General features: G+C 38.6%; 1 protein-coding gene across 2 annotated transcripts in view; it reads left to right on the forward strand.

Moving 5' to 3' along the window:
- Window positions 1–18,514, forward strand: part of ACYP2 (acylphosphatase 2) — a 189,304-nt gene that overhangs the window by 107,523 nt on the left and 63,267 nt on the right. The gene's annotated exons all lie outside the window — the stretch shown is intronic.

Consider the following 18,514-nt stretch of genomic DNA (forward strand, 5'->3'; position numbering starts at 1 on the left):
TAAGCACACTTTGCACTTACTCATTATTCTCCATGATGGTGGTAGAGGGGGTTGGTTTATAAGCTTATTTGTCATTTCAAAAAAGTTTTTTTAAAGCTTATTTATTTATTTTGATAGTGAGTGCACACACTCACTAGCAGAGGAGGGGCAGAGGGAGAGGGAGAGGGAGAGAGAGAAAATGAGAGAGAGAGAGAGGGAGAGAGAGAGAGAGAGAAAGAGAGAATGAATCCCAAACAGGTCCTTCGCTATCAGGGTGGAGCCTGACACAGGGCTCAAACCCATGAACCTGTGAGATCATGACCTGAACAGAGATCAAGAGTCAGATATTTAACCGACTGAGCCACCCAGGCACCCCATCAAAAAAACAGTTTTTATTTTTGCAGATATTCTCTCTTGTGTTTTTTATTTTACTTATTACTCTTTTTATCTTTTATTTGTATCCTTTTATTTTCTTTCTTTTATAACTTTTTAAGTTTATTTTTGAGGGAAAGACAGAGTGAGCGGGGCAGGGGCAGAGAGAGAAAGAGGGAGAGAGAGAATGTCAAGCAGGCTCCACACTGTCAGCACAGAGCCCTATGTGGGGCTCGAACTCACAAACCATGAGATGATGACCTGAGTGGAAACCGAAAGAGTCAGACGTTTAACCGACTGAGCCACCTAGGCATCCCATGTAACTTTTTATTATGGATGTTTAGCTCAATGCCTTTCCGCTTTTCTTTTTCTCTAATATATGTATTTGGGACCATACATTTTCCTCTTAAAATACTTGTAATGCATCTCATAAATTTTCATGAACATTGACTTCAAAGTAGGTTCTGATTTCCATGGTGATTTCTTCTTTGACCCATGGGTTATTAGGAAGTATATTTCTTAATTTGCAAGCATTACAGATTTTCTAAGAATATTTTTATTAGAAATTTCTAGTCTAATTTCTTAGTGCTCAAAAAATGTGCCTTGTATGAATTGAATTTGTTAGAATTTGTAGCATTTTGCTTTCACACATGGTTGATTTTTATAATAGTCTATGTATATTTGAAGGCAACGTGTTTTCTGTGGTTTTGGGGGACAGTGTTGTAGGTGTGACTATTAGGTCAAATACGTAAATTTTGTTGTTCAGATCTTATATATTTGTAGATATTATTTTGTCTGAGGTACCTGAAGGAGGTATCTTAAAATTGGTCTGTGATTTTTTTTTTTTGTTGCTCTATTTTGTTTTGTCAATGTTTATTTAAAAGTTTTGGGCAGTGTTACGTGCATAAAAATGTAGAATTATTATCTTTTATTGAAAAGCTTAAACCTTTATAAACCTTTCTAATAATGGTTTTTGCCTTAAAGTCTTCTTTGGTACAAATATGGTTTGTAAGCTATGCTGTATTTTCATTTTATATGTACTTAAAATCCCTAATATATTATTATAATTACTACTATATTCAGTTAAAATTCATTTAGATTAATTCACATGTTTTTCCTTTCCATTGTTTTTGGATTCCTTCCAGCACCTTTGAGCTCCCATGTGGGAGCTCAATATACCCTTTACTGTTGTCTTTAAAGTAGCCTGCTGGGGGGCACCTGACTGGCTCAGGTGGTAGAGCATGTGGCTCTTGATGTTGGGGTGGTGAGTTTGAGCCCCCCCACACTGGGTGTAGAACTTACTTTGAAAAAAAAAGTCTGTTGGTAGAAAATTCTCTACATTTCTTCCCTGAAAAATGTCTGGTTTTTACTGCATTATTGAGGGTTAACTTCACTGTTTTAGCATTTTGAAAATCACATTTTCTTCTGCATTTTCTAGATTCTATTGAGAAATCAGCTGTCAGTCTAATATTTGCTCCTTTGAAGTTCTTTTTTCTTTCAGTTTTAATATTCTCTCTTTAACTTTGATTTTCAACAGCTTTACTGTAATGTGTCATGCGTGCTTTTCTTTTTATTTATCTTGCTTTATGTTTAGACAGCTACCTGCGTCTATGACTTTTTGCCAACTTTGGGGAAATCTTAATCATTATCTTCTCAAATATTCCTTCTTCCTCATTCTTTCTTCACTCTCCTCTGGGGACTTTTTCATTATCTAACTTTCTGGGCATGTATGAATGGATCCCTTGGCAACCTATTTAACTCTGTCCCCAGCCAAGCTCTGTCTTAGTCACTTGTCTCTAACCACCTTGCTGTTTCTCTCACAAGCCAAGCATGCTCCTGCCTCAGGGCTTTTGAAAATATTCTTTTCTTAGCATAAAACACTGTTTTCCAGATATTTCCAAGACTCATTCCCATACATGATTCAGGTGTCTGCTCAAATGTGGTCTTATCAGAGGCTTACCCTGATTACTTTTTTGAAATGATTACTCAGATTCCTCCTTTCCCACATTGTACTCTTACACTGTACCTGGTTTTGTTTCTTCATTGCACTTAGTATAATAGGACACATTATGTATTTAACATTTGTTTGCTTATTCTCTGCCTCCCTCCATTAGAACATAAAATGTAATGAGAAAGAGACTTACTTACTTACAACTATATCCCAATCACTAGAACTCTGCCTGAAGGAGAGCTAGGTACTCAATAAATACTTGTGGATGGATGAATGGGTGGATGAATGATTAATAGATAATGCATATAGGAAGATAGAGTTCTGTATAGAAAGTGAAGAAAACAAAGAGAAATAAACTAAGCAAGGCATTTACATTTTATTATCTATGCTTTATTCTTTTATACATATAGTATCATTGATTATATTTCTATCCATCATTGTTACCTGAAATATCAAAATTAAACTTCACTATGTTTGAAATATTGCTTTCACTAATTTAAATTAACTGGTATCTCATAATTGAGTTTAGACATGTGTCCCATGTGCTTTAAATTTTTAACATTTTATTTTAATTAAAACAATAAAACCTGTATTAGTTTGGACTGCCATAACAAATACCATAGACTAGGTGGCATAAACAAGAGAGATTTATTTTGTCATAGTTGTGGACGCTAGAAACATGGTCAGCTTTGGTGAGGATCATTTTCCTGGTCTGCTGATGGCTGTGTTCTTGCTGTGTCCTCACAAAGCAGAGAATATGTGTGCTGGTGTCACTTTCTCTTCTTATAAGGGCACTAATCCCATCAATTGAATCCCATGCTCATGACCTCATCTAAACCCAATTATCTCCTGAGGCCCCCATCTCCAAATATATCACATTGGAGTTAGGGCTTCAACATACAAATTTTGGGAGTATACAGTTCATTTTACAGCACCTACCAAATAAGATGCATTATTTTCCAGTGAAATAATGAATATGTACATTCAAGACTACTTGAGTATTTTTCAAGTATGAAATTATTGTGATTGCATAGAAAAATTTATCATTTTTGTGAAATACTATGAATGCTTTTAAGTATAAAGGCTTAATTGGCCAGGACCTGGTTATTGCTTTGTCTAGTTCATTTGTAGTCTATAGAGATACATATTTATTGTGAAGCTATTTAGGGACTCACGTGAATAGAACATTTCTTATGGGCAAAAAAACATAACTCTGATTTCTGAATGTCTTTGTAAATTTCTTCCCCTAAATAAACCTTAAATCTTCCTATAATGCCTAGACTTAGACATGATGTGCTGTTGTTATAGGTACTCAGAAAGAATCTATATTGTAGATCAAAGCTAGTTGTCGAGAGAGACTAGACTCCCCTAACAGTAAGGCTTTTCTGTCTCGCTGCTGCCCACAGTATTTTGCCAGGTTGCCTGAGGTCAGCATGCCTTCCTAATGTTCAGGGACTATGCTGCTTTTCCAGGAATATCTCGAAGGGATCCTGCCTGAAAGAAAAGATGCCATAATGTAACATTTCACTGCCTATAAAGAGAGCAAGAATGGTCTCTGTCTTGTTCTTTTAGGCATCTTAAAACAAACTTAGCCAGCCTAGAAACAGAAATGGAACTAATAAAGTCATCAACTCAGAGCCTCCTTGCACCGCCCATGTATTTTCCTATTCTAGAATGAAGTTAATGATGTAAATAAATGCTTTCTAGAAAGGTTAAGGAAAGCATCCACCACTCCACAGCTCCTCATATTCCTCATCCTTGAAATAGGATTGTTAGTATCTGATAGGAACAAGAGGAAAAAGGGGACCATGCCATATGTCCCTACGAGAAATACTGAACTTATAATGACTAAGAAACACCACGGGGTTGTCTAAGCCACCAAGGTTATAAGGGACATGGCCTTACTGCAGCTGAACTAAAATTTAATGGTGACCTAAGACAGTGGTATGGTGGGGGAACTCTAAATAGATACGCTTAGTCACAGCTCACTGAAAGGCCAACTATGCTGTTTTCATGGTGGGATAGGGAAGAAGAAACTGGTAAACATTTCTAAATGTCATATGTTTACATATGAATTTATTCATTTCTTTATTTTTAGGATTCTTCTTTGTGAAGAGTACTCTAAAAACAATCCCTTAGTATAAAGGGTATATAACAAAAATTACACATATATTCAGCAATGAAGAGAGTTTCCTAGAAGGAAGTGTGACTCCAGTGGGCCAAGAGTTCTGTCATTAGAGGTGGGGGTTTCTTCTCAGAATGAAGTTAAATGTGTGCTCTTGCACAAGAGCACCAAGTGGATGCTTGAGAGGGCTCTGGGGTTACTTGAATGCAGGTGGGTTGGACTGAGACTGCCCACAGACGTGGCTGGAGTGGGGGGAGGGAGTGTCACTGTGACCTCAGTGCTGAATTTCTAGAAACCAAATTTTAGGTGAAAAATGAAGCCACAATCTTGTAACTAAGAAGAGAATGATCAATAAGGTAAACAGCAGTGTATTAATTGGGAGTAGACAACATACCTCATTCAGGCATCAGTCTGCATGTGTACAGAAACATTTTTGGAGGCAAAGAATCAAAAAAGAAAAAGGCCTTTTCTAGAAAGTAATACATCAAACTGTTGTGGCCTGGAGAACTCACTCTACTCTGGAGACGTTTCTTTCTCTGACTAATAACTTGGAAATGTCTGTAGTCGGAGCTCCGGTACCCCACCCAAAGACATTTAGAACTTTCTCCAATTTCTAGTTTTCCTGTTGTGATAGGTCATTAGAACTTTGACATTGCAGCACCTCCTGCCTCATCATACCCATGGCAAGTGAAAATTCCCTGGCCTTAGGTTTGTATTACAAAGGGTGTAGTTGAGGTGAACAGCTCTCCAGCAGATGGAGTGAGGAGGGCCATGACGTGATGTTGGGGACAGACAACCTGGGGGCTGCACCTTGGGTTCCTTGTTGCCTCACAGCTTGACCTTGAATATCTATTTCTGGCTTCAGTGGCTCAGGCTGCAAAATAAAGTCCCTTTCACCTTCGACATGTAACTTAGGTCTAGTGCTTGATTTAATTTTAGTAATTCTAGAACGAAAATGTTTAGGCTGAGGGAATGAACTTTTATGCTCCTTGAAGTTAAGAGGTTTTCTATCATTCCACCTTTCTTGGTAAAGCCTTTATTTTTATTTTTATTATTTTTAAAAAGTTTTAGTATATTTATCTTGAGAGAGGGTGGGTAGGTGCAGAGAGGGAGGAAGACTTGGAAGAATTGGAAGCCTGCTTCACACTGTCAGTGCAGAGCCTGATGTGGGGCTCAAAGCCACGAACTGTGAGATCATGACCTGAGCCAAAATCAAGAGTCGGATGCTTAAACAACTGAGCCACCCAGGCACCCCAAAGTTTTGATTTTTAATCTATCAGTCTTTTTTTGGTCCCCCTCCCTGTTTTTATATTATTTTTGTTTCCCTTCCCTTATGTTCATCTGTTTTGTCTCTTAAAGTCCTCATATCAGTGAAGTCACATGATTTTTGTCTTTCTCTAATTTCACTTAGCATAATACCCTCCAGTTCCATCCATGTAGTTGCAAATGGCAAGATTTCATTCTTTTTGATTGCCGAGTAATACTCCATTGTAAATATATACCACATCTTCTTTATCCATTCATCCATCGATGGACATTTAGGCTCTTTCCATACTTTGGCTATTGTTGATAGTGCTGCTATAAACATGGGGGGTGCATGTGTCCCTTGGAAACAGCACACCTGTATCCCTTGGATAAATACCTAGTAGTGCAATTGCTGGGTTGTAGGGTAGTTCCATGTTTAGTTTTTTGAGGAACCTCCATACTGGTTTCCAGAGTGGCTGCACCAGCTTAAATTCCCACCAACAATGCAAAAGAGATCCTCTTTCTCCGCATCCTTGCCAACATCTGTTGGTGCCTGAGTTGTGAATATTAGCCATTCTGACAAGTATAAGGTGGTATCTCATGGTGGTTTTCATTTATATTTCCCTGATGATGAGTGAAGTTGAGCATTTTTTCAGGTGTGAGTTGGCCATCTGGATGTCTTCTTTGGGGAAGTGTCTATTCATGTCTTTTGCCCATTTCTTCACTGGATTATTTGTTTTCTGGGTGTTGAGTTTGGTAAGTTCTTTATAGATTTTAGATACTAGCCCTTTATCTGATATGTCATTTTCAAATATCTTCTCCCATCCCGTCAGTTGCCTTTTACTTTTGCTGATTGTTTCCTTTGCTGTGCAGAAGCTTTTCATTTTGATGAGGTCTCAGTAGTTCATTACTGCTTTTGTTTCCCTTGCCTCCGGAGACGTGTTGAGTAAGAAGTTATTGAGGCCGAGGTCAGAGAGGTTTTTGCCTGCTTTCTCCTTGAGGATTTTGATGGCTTCCTGTCTTACATTGAGGTCTTTCATCCATTTTGAGTTTATTTTTGTGTATGGCGTAAGACAGTAGTCCAGGTTCATTCTTCTGCATGTCGCTGTCCAGTTTTCCCAGCACCACTTGCTGAAGAGACTGTCTTTATTCCATTGGATATTCTTTCCTGCTTTGTCAAAGATTAGTTGGCCATATGTTTGTGGGTCCATTTCTGGGTTCTCTGTTCTGTTCCCTTGATCTGAATGTCTGTTCTTGTGCCAGTGCTATGCTGTCTTGATGATTACAGCTTTGTAGTATAGCTTGAAGTCCAGGACTGTGATGCCTCCTGCTTTGGTTTTCTTCTTCAAAATTGTTTTGGCTATTCGGGGTCTTTTCTGGTTCCATACAAATTTAGGGTTATTTGTTCTAGTTCTGTGAAGAATGCTGGTGTTATTTTGATAGGGATTGCATTGAATATGTAGATTGCATTGGGTAGTATCGACATTTTAACAATATTTGTTCTTCCTATCCAGGAGCATGGAATCTTTTTCCATTTGTTTGTGTCTTCTTCAATTTCTTTCATAAACTGTCTATAGTTTTCAGTGTATAGATTTTTTACCTCTTTGGTTAGATTTATTCCTAGGTATTTTATGGTTTTTGGTGCAACTGTAAATGGGATCAATTCCTTGATTTCTCTTTCTGTTGCTTTATTGTTGGCGTATAGGAATGCAACTGATTTCTGTGCATTGATTTTATATCCTGCAACTTTGCTGAATTCATGAATAAGTTCTAGCAGTTTTTTGGTGGAATCTTTTGGGTTTTCCATAGAGTATCCTGTCACCTGGGAAGGGTGAAAGTTTGACCTCCTCCTGGCCAATTCAGATGCCTTTTATTTCTTTGTGTTGTCTGATTGCAGAGGCTGACTTCCAATACTATGTTGAATAACAGTGGCGAGAGTGGTCTTGTTCCTGACCTTAGGGGAAAGATCTTACTTTTTCTCCATTGAGGATGATATTAGTGTTGGGTTGTTCATATATGGCTTTTATGATCTTGAGGTATGCTCCTTCTATCCGTACTTTCTTGAGGATTTTATCAAGAAAGGATGCTGTATTTTGTCAAATGCTTTCTCTGCATCTGTTGAGAGGATCAACGCTTATTTTATTGATGTGATAAATCATGTAAATTGTTTTGTGGATATTGAACCAGCGCTGCATCCCAGGTATAAATCCCACTTGGTTGTGGTGAAAAATTTTTTTTAATGTATTGCTGGAGCTGATTGGCTAATGTCTTGTTGAGGATTTTTCCATCCATGTTCTTCAGGGAGATTGGTCTATAGTTCTCCTTTTTAGTAGGGTCTCTGTCTGGTTTTGGGATCAAGGTAATGCTGGCTTCATGGAATGAGTTTGGAAGTTTTCCTTCCATTTCTATATTTTCGAAGAGCTTCAAGAGAATAGGTGTTAACTCTTCCTTAAATGTTTTGTAGAATTCCCCTGGAAAGCCATCGGGCCCTGGACTCTCTTTGATTGGGAGATTTTTGATTAGTAATTTGATTTCCTTACTGGTTATGGGTCTGTTCAAATTTTCTATTTCTTCCTGTTTCAGTTTTGGTAGGGTAAATGTTTCAAGGAATTTGTCCATTTCTTCCAGATTGCCCATTTCATTGGCATATAATTGCTCATAATATTCTCTTATTGTTTTTATTTCTGCTGTGTTGGTTATGATCTCTCCTCTTTCATTCTTGATTTTATTTATTTGGGTCCTTTCCTTTTTCTTTTTGATCAAACTGGATAGTGGTTTATCAATTTTGTTAATTCTTTCAAAGAACCAGCTTCTGGTTTCATTGATCTGTTCTACTGGTTTTTTGGTTTTGATAGCATTAATTTCTGCTCTAATCTTTATTTCCTGTCTTCTGCTGGTTTTGGGTTTCATTTGCTGTTCTTTTTCCAACTCCTTAAGGCGTAAGATTAGGTTGTGTATCTGAGATCTTTCTTCCTTCTTTAGGAATGCTTGGATTGCTATATACTTTCCTCTTAAGACCATTTTTGCTGCATCCCAGAGGTTTTGGGTTGTGGTGTTATCATTTTCATTGGCTTCCGTATACTTTTTAATTTCCACTTTAACTTCTTGGTTAGCCCACTCGTTCTTTGTAGGATGTTCTTCAGTCTCCAAGTATTGGTTACCTTTCCAAATTTTTTCTTGTGGTTGATTTCAACTTTCATAGTGTTGTGGTCTAAAAATATGCATGGTATGATCTCGATCTTTTTGTACTTGCTGAGGGCTGATTTGTGTTCCAGTATGTGGTCTATTCTGGAGAACGTTCTGTGTGCACTGGAGAAGAATGTGTATTCTGCTGCTTTAGGATGAAATGTTCTGAATATATCTGTTAAGTCCATCTGGTCCAGTGTGTCATTCAAACCCATTGTTTCCTTGTTGATTTTTTGACTAGATGATCTGTCCATTGCTGTGAGTGGGGTGTTGAAGTCTCCTATTATGGTATTAGTATCAATGAGTTTCTTTATGTTTGTGATTAATTGGTATATATATTTGGGTGCTCTCACATTTGGTGCATAAATGTTTACAATTGTTAGGTCTTCTTGGTGGATAGACCCCTTAATTATTGATATAATGCTATTCTTCATCTCTTGATATAGTTTTTATTTTAAGGTCTAGATTGTCTGATATAAGTATGGCTATTCTGGCTTTCTTTCGTTGACCTTTAGCATGATAGATGGTTCTCCATTCCCTTACTTTCAATCTGAAGGTGTCAAGGTGTCTTTAGGCCTAAAGTGGGTCTCTTGTAAATAGCATATAGATGGATCTTGTTTTCTTATCCATTCTGTTACCCTATGTCTTTTGATTGGAGCATTGAGTCCATTGATGTTTAGAGTGAATACTGAAAGATAAGAATTTATTGCCATTATGTTGCTTGTAGAGTTGGAGTTTCTGGTGGTGTTCTCTGGTCCTTTCTAATATTTGTTACTTTTGGTATGTATGTATGTATTTATACATACATACATACATACATACATACATATATACATACATATATATGTATGTATATATGTATGTGTGTGTGTGTGTGTGTGTATTCATCTTTCCCCCCCCTCAGAGAGTCTCCCTTAAAATTTCTTGCAGGGCTGGTTTAGTGGTCACAAACTCCTTTAATTTTTGTTTGTCTGGGAAACTTTTTATCTTTCCTTCTATTTTGAATGACAGCCTTGCTGGATCAAAATTCTTGGCTGCATATTTTTCTGATTCAACACGTTGAATATATCCTGCCTCTCCTTTCTGGCCTGCCAAGTTTATGTGGATAGGTCTGCTGCAAACCTGATCTTTCTTCCCTTGTAGGTTAAGGACTTTTTTTCCCTTGCTATCTTCATGATTCTCCCCTTGCCTGAGTATTTTGTGAATTTGACTATGATATGCCTTGTTGATTGGTCAGTTTTTGTTGACTCTAATGGGAGTCCTCTGTGCTTCCTGGATTTTGATGTCTGTGTCTTTCCCCAGGTTAGGAAAGTTTTCTGCTATGATTTGCTCACTTAACCCTTCTACCCCTATTCCTCTCTTCTTCTTCTGGGACCCCTATGATTCTGATGTTGTTCCTTTTTAATGAGTCACTGATTTCTCTAATTCTGAAATCATGCTCTTTTGCCTTAATCTCCCCCTTTTTTTCTGGTTCATTATTCTCCATAAGTTTGTCCTCTATATCACTGATTCTCTGTTCTGCCCCATCCATCCTTGCTGCTGCGGCATCCATTTGTGATTGCAGCTCAGTTAATAGCATTTTTTGTTTCATTCTGATTAGTTTTTACTTCTTTTATCTCTGCAGAGAGGGATTCTAATCTATTTTCGACTCCAGCTAGTATTCTTATTATCACGATTCTAAATTCTGGTTCAGACATCTTGCTTGTCTCTGTGTTAGTTAAGTCCCTGGCTGTCATTTCTTCCGGCCCTTTCTTGTGGGGTAAATTCTTTCGTTTCATCATTTTGAAGGGAGAAAAGGAATTAATGAGGTAGAAAAAATTAAAATTAAAAAAATTAAACATTAAAATTAAGAAATTAAACATGCACACACACAAATCGAATAAATGATGCCAGATCCTAGGTGTGTTTTGGTCTGGGTGTTGAAAGTGGCTTGATATATTAGGGAAAAAAGGGGAAAGAAGAAGAAAAAAAAGGAAATAGCTTGAAAATTTGAAAAAATGAATATACTGAAGTAGACTAAAATGAAATGATGGAAGTAAACTAGAATTTGAAAAAATTTACACAAACGTAAAAAATACAGTATAAAAAGAATTAAAGAAAAATATTTTTAATAAAAATTAAAAATAAAAATGAATTTTTTCTCTTTCTGTATTCAAGAAAAAGAAAAAAAAGAAAATTGTTTGGAAACTTGAAAAAATGAATACACTGAAGTAGACTAAAATAAAATGATGGAAGTAAAATAGAATTTGAAAAAACTTACACAAAAGTAAAATATAGTAGAGAAAAAAATTAAAAAATTTTTTTTTTTTTAATTTTTTTTTTCAACGTTTATTTATTTTGGGGACAGAGAGAGACAGAGCATGAACGGGGGAGGGGCAGAGAGAGAGGGAGACACAGAATCGGAAACAGGCTCCAGGCTCTGAGCCATCAGCCCAGAGCCCGACGCGGGGCTCGAACTCACGGACCGCGAGATCGTGACCTGGCTGAAGTCGGACGCTTAACCGACTGCGCCACCCAGGCGCCCCAAAATATTTTTAATAAAAATTGAAAATAAGGATGAATTTTTTCTTTCTGTATTCAAGAACAAGAAAAGTGAAAAAGAAAAAAAAAATTGAATAGATGGACCTGTTAACAGACTGTATTACGACTGAAATTACTTCGTTTTCTCCTAGAAGTCAGACTATGAAGCGCTTTATAGTCCATAAAATAAGCAGGTGGTGAGACTTCTGTTCTTGAGGAGGGAGGTTGTCCCAGTTGGGCGGGGCTTAGTGTAATGGCTCCATTCTCCACTAGATGTCACTGCTAGCCTACTGGGGTGGATTGTTGTGGCGCTTGTAGGTGCATATGTGTATGCACGGGAGTGGTGAAAATGGGGTCACCCAGCTACCCAGTCTCTAGTATTGGAACTCTGTTCTCCCTGGTTAGCAATTGTGCACCCGTCCTTTGTCTTCAGCTTTCATCCACTGGCTGCTTTTACACTGTCTGTGACTGAGCCTCAGGCAGTACCTCTCTCCTGAGTTTTGTCTCAGATGCAGCTGTTTTCCCCAGCCCCTTACTTCTGAGGGACTGCAGCTTTGACCTGTTCCACCTCTCTGTGGAGGGTCTCACTGAGCAATGGGCGAATGCCGGCCATACCCAGGAAAGTTCGTGTTACTGTGCTGCTGCCAATGCCCAGAGACAGTGGCCAGGTGCCAGCCTGCCCCAGAAAAAGTTCACAAGATAGTGTAGAAGCAGCATTTCAGGGATTATGGAAAATCACAACACACATCTGGCACCAGGCTTCACCCCCAACGACCTTGTTCCAGCACCAGGGAATGTGGCTGTTCTCTGGGGTCTGCTGGGCCCAGGTGGCCTCATAGCCTCTACCAAATGTCCTTCCAGCAGTGGAACTGCTTCTCCCCGTGTGGCCCAAACACCTCCTGGATCCCACTCTCTTCCTGGGGATTCCCCCTTCCCACCAGAGCATTACCAGGTATCAAGCTGCGGATTTGCAGACTTTGTGCTCCCCCTGTTTACAGTCTTAATGGAATTTATACCCTCTCCTTTCTCCCTTCTCCCTTCTTTAGTTCAGTCCCTGTGGCTGTTTCCAATTTTCCACTTTTTCCCTAGCTACTTTTGGGGAGGGGTGTTTTTCCTGTATTCTCCCCACTATCTCCATCCTCTCTTCACAAGCATAAGCACCTCCCTGCCCTCCGTGGCTTCTCTCTCCTCAAGTTCACCTCTCTGTGCCATGTACCTGCTGAATGCTGTGGTTCAGGATGTGCAGATTGTTGTGTTAATCTTCAGACCCGTTTTCTAGGTGTGCAGGATGGTTTAGTATTGGTCTGGCTGTATTTCATGGACACGAGACACACAAAATACTTCCATGCTGCTCCACCATCTTGGTTCCCTCCTTTCACTTGTGATTTTCATATTATATCTAAGAAACTACTGCCTAACCCAAAGTCATGACAATTTACTATTATTTTTCTTCTAAGAGCTTTATCATTTTACCTCTTACATGTGACTCTGTGATCCACTTTCTCTATCAATCTTGATTTGCATTCTTTTCCTTTGGTTAGCTGGAGAGCAAGTGCCATTGACATGGTCCAAAGAATGTATTCTTTTCACCCTTTGAGCAAGGCATACCCAAGTGGAGCACCCTATCCCCTCCCCACATGCCTGTGAATGGCAAGTCATGAAAAATATCTGTTAATTAAGTCAATTCAATAATTACAAGTTGATTTGATCTCTAATTTAGGCATCACATGGGAAGATACTATTTATAATACATTCTGGTTGACCCTTATCCCAATTTCCATGGAAATAGCCTTCTTATGACACAAGTATATTCATGGACTGTTATGAAATTTCCAGCTGCTTTGTGTGAAACTGAACCTAAAAAAGAAACCTTCCGCTAACAGACCATTTTTCAAGTATGCGCTCAGGTGCTCAGGAGGTAGGCTTAATTTGAAAAAAACTCACTGAAAGGATTATAGGTATAATAATCCTGGGATTTCCCTCAAACCTCTTCAGTTGAAATCTGTGATGTTTTTGGGTTGCTTCTATCTGAAGTCAAACACTGGAAGAGACTGCAAAAGCTTTTCCCCACCCCCTCTATGAAGTCAAAGATATATGTATGTCAAGAGACTCAGAGATAATCATATTCTTCTCTTGAATGATCAGTTGAAGTTCTTGTTTGAGAGAGAAACCCTATTTCAATAGTACCAGATTTACTCATCAAATGCATTGCTATTAAGAATATAAAAACATTTCAGATGAAGTAGTAGTAGTATATGGGAAAAACTGGCTGTGTATTTGTAATAGGCCCAATAAAGGTGCAGAGGCCATGACTACATGGCCTACCTGGTGAAGGTAACATCAGCTGTGCCGCTTCCATAAATTCAAGTTAATCTGTGCAAACTCATGCACACCACTACAGAAGTGACTTGCACGGTGCAGTCACTGCAGTCTGCAGCTGTTAAAACACAGCATCAAACAAGATGGAAATGACCAGGCTTGTTATTAGAAAATCCTTCCAGAATGTAGTAATTGCAAGGTGACCTTGCCCATCACTGATGTCCTGTGAGACAGGTATAGTAGGCTCATCTTACTAATCTTGCCCTGGTGGCATTGTGGCTATTGGCTTCCTCCATTAAAATGGAAAATAGAATTATATGTGACAGAATGAACATTTATTTGGCACCTTGGGTGAAATAAATACATAAACTGAAGTTAGCATCCTTCTTTGGCAAATCCCTGGATTAGTGATTTGCAGCTCTAGGGTGTACATCCTTTCTCACTCTTCTAGGAATTTGCTTGATATGAAATTATGCATTCCCAGTTGGTTATTTTTCTTGTGACTTAGGGATTTTTTTTTATCATGTAGGTTGTTAAAGTCTTTATTCCAGCTTCACTGAGAAATAACGGACATACATCACTGTAAGTTTAAGGCACACAGCATGATGGTTCGCATACACACACTTTGGAATGACTGCAACAGCAGGTTCTGCCAAGCTCCATCCTCTCATATAGAGATGATAAAAAGAAAATAATGAGGAAAAGAATAGATGGGGAAAAAAACCTCCTTGTGATGAGAACTTTAAGGATTTACTCTTTTAACTTTCTTACATATCACACAGTGGTGTTAGCTGTAGTCGTCATGATGTATATTACATCCCTGGTACTTATTTATCTTAAAACTGAAATTTTGTGCCTTCTGACTACTTTGCTCTAATCAAGCCCACTTTTCTGCCTGTTCTTCTCATAACCATAAGTCTTGTCTCTTTATATGGGTTTGTTTTTTATTTTTAGATTTCACATGAAAGTGGGATCATATAGGTTTTGGCCTTCTCTGATTTACTTCACTTAGCAAAAGACCTTCAACGTCCGTCTATATTGTCACAAATGGTGGGATGTCCTAATGTTTTTAATTTATTTTAAATGTCTATTTTGAAAGAGAGAGAGGTGTGTGTGTTTGTGTGTGCGCGTGCGCGTGTGTGTGCGTGCGTGCAAACAGGGGAGGAACAGAGAGGGGGGAAGAAAAACAGACTCCCAAGTAGGCTCCACGTTCAGTGCTGAGCCTGATACAAGGCTCCATCCCATGAACCTGGGATCATGCCTGAGCTGAAATCAATAGTCTGACGCTTAACTGAAAGAGCACCCACGTGCCCCAGAAGTCCTCATGGATTTTTTTTTTAATGTCTGAGTAATCTTCCATTGCATGTATATAGCACATACATTTATTCATTTATCCATCAGTGGTTGCTTGGATTGTTTCCATGTCTTGGCTATTGTAAGTAATACTGCTAGAAAGATGGTGCAGGTATGTTTTCAAGTTAGTATTTTCATTACCTTTGAATATATTCACCAGTGTGGAATTGCTGGATCATATGGTACTTGTATTTTTAACTTTTTGAGCATCCTCCATACGCTTTTCCATGGTGGCTATACCAATCTACAATCGCACCAACAGTGCACAAGGATTGCCTTTTTTCCATGTCCACACCAGCATTTGTTATCTCTTGTCACTTTCATTATGGCCATTCTAACAGGCGTGAGGTGAGATACCTTATCATGGTTTTAATTTGCACTTCCCTAATGACTAGTGATGTTGAGTATCATTTCATATACATGTTTATCTTCTTTGGATTTGGAGAAATGTCTGCTTAGGTCCTTTACCCATTTTTTATTTTTTTTAATTTTTTAATTTTTTTTTCCAATATATGAAGTTTATTGTCAAATTGGTTTCCATACAAAACCCAGTGCTCATCCCAAAAGGTGCCCTCCTCAATACCCATTACCCACCCTCCCCTCCCTCCCACCCCCCATCAACCCTCAGTTTGTTCTCAGTTTTTAAGAGTCTCTTATGCTTTGGCTCTCTCCCACTCTAACCTTTTTTTTTCCTTCCCCTCCCCCATGGGTTTCTGTTAAGTTCCTCAGGATCCACATAAGAGTGAAACCATATGGTATCTGTCTTTCTCTGTATGGCTTATTTCACTTAGCATCATACTCTCCAGTTCCATCCATGTTGCTACAAAGGGCCATATTTCATTCTTTCTCATTGCCATGTAGTACTCCATTGTGTATATAAACCACAATTTCTTTATCCATTCATCAGTTGATGGACATTTAGGCTCTTTCCATAATGTGGCTATTGTTGAGAGTGCTGCTATAAATATTGGGGTACAAGTGCCCCTATGCATCAGTACTCCTGTATCCCTTGGGCGAATTCCTAGCAGTGCTATTGCTGGGTCATAGGGTAGGGCTATTTTTAATTTTTTGAGGAACTTCCACACTGTTTTCCAGAGTGGCTGCACCAATTTGCATTCCCACCAACAGTGTAAGAGGGTTCCCGTTTCTCCACATCCTCTCCAGCATCTATAGTCTCCTGATATGTTCATTTTGGCCACTCTGACTTGCGTGAGGTGATATCTGAGTGTGGTTTTGATTTGTATTTCCCTGATGAGGAGTGACGTTGAGCATGTTTTCATGTGCCTGTTGGCCATCTGGATGTCTTCTTTAGAGAAGTGTCTATTCATGTTTTCTGCCCATTTCTTGACTGGGTTATTTGTTTTTCGCCTTTACCCATTTTTTAATTGGGTCATTTGTTTTTTGCTATTGAGTTGTATGACTTTTGTATATGTTTTGGATATTAACCCCTTATCACATATATGGCTTGCAAATATTTTTTCTCATTCTGTAGGTTGCCTTTTCACTTTGTTGATGGTTTCTTTTGCTGTGCAGAAGCTTTTTAATTTGATGTAGTCCCACTTCTATTTTTTATTTTGTTGCTTGTGCTTTAGGTGTCATATCCAAAAAATCATCACCAGGAGTTTTGTCTGTATATTTTCTTCTAGGAGTTTTATGGCTTCAGGTCTTAAACCTAAGTCTTTTTTAATCCATTAAAAAATTTTTTTTGTTGTTGCTTATTTTTGAGAGAGAGCATGAGAAAGGGAGGGGCAGAGAGAGAGAGGGGACAGAGGATCTAAAGTGGGTTCTGTGCTGACAGCTGCAAGCCTGATATGGGGCTTGAACTCACATACTGCGAGATCATGACCTGAGCTGAAATCAGATGCTCAACCTACTGAGCCACCCAGGTGCCCCTGGTCTTTAATCCATTTTGAATTAATTTTTGTGAGTTGTGTAAGATATGGGCCCAGTTTCATTCAAGATGTATTACAAAACTGTAATCATCAAGACACTATGGTACTGGCATAAGAACAGACACTCAGATCAATGGAACAGAATACAGAACCCTGAAATGGACCCACAAACATATGGCCAACTAATCTTTGACAAAGCAGGAAAGAATATACAATGGAATAAAGACAGTCTCTTCAACAAATGATGTTGACAAAACTGGACAGCAACTTGCAGAAAAAGGAACCTGGACCACTTTCTTAGACCATACGCAAAAATAAACTCAAAATGGATGAAAGACCTAAACATAAGACGGGAAGCCATCAAAATCCTAGAAGAGAAAGCAGGCAAAAAACTCTTTGACCTAGGCTGCAGTAACTTGTTACTCAACATGTCTCTGGAGGCAAGGGAAACAAAAGCAAAAATGAACTATTGGGACCTCATCAAGATAAAAAGCTTCTGCACAGTGAAGGAAACAATCAGCAAAACTAAAAGGCAACCAACGGAATGGAAGAAGTGAAAATGACATAGGGTTAGTATCCAAAATCTATAAAGAACTTCTCAAACTCAACACCCAAAAAACAAATAATCCATTGAAGAAATGGGCAAAAGACGTAAATGGACACATTTCTGAAGAAGACATCCAGATGGCTAATGGACACATGAAAAAATGCTCAACATCACTCGTCATTAGGGGCATACAAATCAAAAGCACAATGAGATACCACCTCACACCAGTCAAAATGGGTAACATTAACAACTCAGGCAACAACAGATATTGGCGAGGATGCAGAGAAACAGGATCTCTTTTGCACTGCTGGTGGGAATGCAAACTGGTGCAGCCACTCTAGAAAACAGTATGGAGGTTCCTCAAAAAATTAAGAAAAGAACTACCCTATGACCCAGCAATTGCACTACTAGGTATATATCCAAGGGATACACATGCACCCTAATGTTTATAGCAGCACTGTTGGCAATAACCAAATTATGGAAAGAGCCCAAATGTCCATTGACAGATGAATGGATGAAGAAGATGTGGTGTGTGTGTGTGTGTGTGTGTGTGTGCGTGTGCGCGCGCGCATGTGTACACACACACACACAATGGAGTATTACTCGGCAATCAAAAAGAATGAAATCTTGCCATTTGCAACTGCATGGATGGATCTAGAGGTTATTATGGTAAGCGAAATAAATCAGAGAAAGACAAATATCATATGACCTCACTCTTGTGGAATTTAAGATACAAAAGAGATGAACATAAGGGAAGGTAAGCAAAAAGAATATAAAAACAGGGAGGGAGACAAAACATAAGAGACTCTTAAATACAGAGAACAAACTGAGGATTTCTGGAGAGGCTTTGGGTGGAGGTATGGGCTAAATGGGTCAGGGGCATTAAGGAATTCCCTTGTTGGGATGAGCACTGGGTGTTAAACATAAGGGATGAATTGCTGGAATCTACTACTGAAATCATTATTGCACTATATGCTGACTAACTTGGATGTAAGTTAAAAATAAACAAAAATTGGGAAAAAAAG

The sequence above is a fragment of the Leopardus geoffroyi genome, chromosome A3 (assembly GCF_018350155.1).
Source record: "Leopardus geoffroyi isolate Oge1 chromosome A3, O.geoffroyi_Oge1_pat1.0, whole genome shotgun sequence".
In the NCBI taxonomy this organism is placed as follows: Eukaryota; Metazoa; Chordata; class Mammalia; order Carnivora; family Felidae; genus Leopardus; species Leopardus geoffroyi.